Source organism: Physeter macrocephalus, chromosome 5 (genome assembly GCF_002837175.3).
Source record: "Physeter macrocephalus isolate SW-GA chromosome 5, ASM283717v5, whole genome shotgun sequence".
NCBI classification, from domain to species: Eukaryota; Metazoa; Chordata; class Mammalia; order Artiodactyla; family Physeteridae; genus Physeter; species Physeter macrocephalus.
This window is the reverse complement of record NC_041218.1, coordinates 94,332,770-94,333,194: the sequence shown is the minus strand read 5'-3', so window position 1 is coordinate 94,333,194 and position 425 is coordinate 94,332,770. Positions and strand designations below refer to the sequence as shown.

Genomic DNA, 425 nt, shown 5'->3' with positions numbered 1-425 from the left:
AGAGTGTTCTGCCTATGTTTTCCTCTAAGAGTTTTCTAGTGTCTGGCCTTACATTTAGGTCTTTAATCCATTTTGAGTTTATTTTTGTGTATGGTGTTAGGGAGTGTTCTAATTTCTTTCTTTTACATGTAGCTATCCTGTGTTCCCAGCACCACTTTTCAAGAGACTGTCTTTTCTCCATTGTATATATTTGACTCCTTTATCAAAAATAAGGTGACCATATGTGTCCGGGTTTATCTCTGGGCTTTCTATCCTGTTCCATTGATGTATATTTCTGTTTTTGTGCCAGTACCATACTGTCTTGATTACTGTAGCTTTGTAGTATAGTCTGAAGTCCAGGAGCCTGATTCCTCCAGCTCCGTTTTTCTTTCTCAAGATTGCTTTGGCTATTCGGGGTCTTTTGTGTTTCCATACAAATTGTGAAA

The 425-nt window shown here is 37.9% G+C and overlaps 1 protein-coding gene across 1 annotated transcript in view; it reads right to left on the bottom strand.

Moving 5' to 3' along the window:
- The window catches only part of EPDR1 (ependymin related 1), a 34,606-nt gene that overhangs the window by 10,933 nt on the left and 23,248 nt on the right, over positions 1-425 (bottom strand).